The sequence below is a fragment of the Penaeus monodon genome, chromosome 32, assembly GCF_015228065.2.
Source record: "Penaeus monodon isolate SGIC_2016 chromosome 32, NSTDA_Pmon_1, whole genome shotgun sequence".
NCBI classification, from domain to species: domain Eukaryota; kingdom Metazoa; phylum Arthropoda; class Malacostraca; order Decapoda; family Penaeidae; genus Penaeus; species Penaeus monodon.
The window spans coordinates 4,342,955-4,343,242 of NC_051417.1; positions in this window are offsets into that span (position 1 = coordinate 4,342,955).

Here is a 288-nt window from a genome sequence, read left to right on the forward strand (position 1 = left end):
ATCATCAGAATTTCTCTTTCTCTTCCTCTATTGTTTTAAAGGAAGTAAAAACGGAAAATACGATGCAAACAAAAATGAGAAGTGAGACAAAAGAGAAAAAGATAAGGAAAAGAGGAAAGAAAAGATAACGAAAAGGAAAAGGGAAAATCATGAAAGAGGGAGAAAGGGGGAACGAAGAAACGAAGCATATGAAAAAGGAAAGACGGAGAAACAGAGGAAGGAAAGAGAGAAACAGGAATCGCAGAGGGAATGGACGCGGGAGAGAGAAGAGCGTGTGTGTGGGAGTGC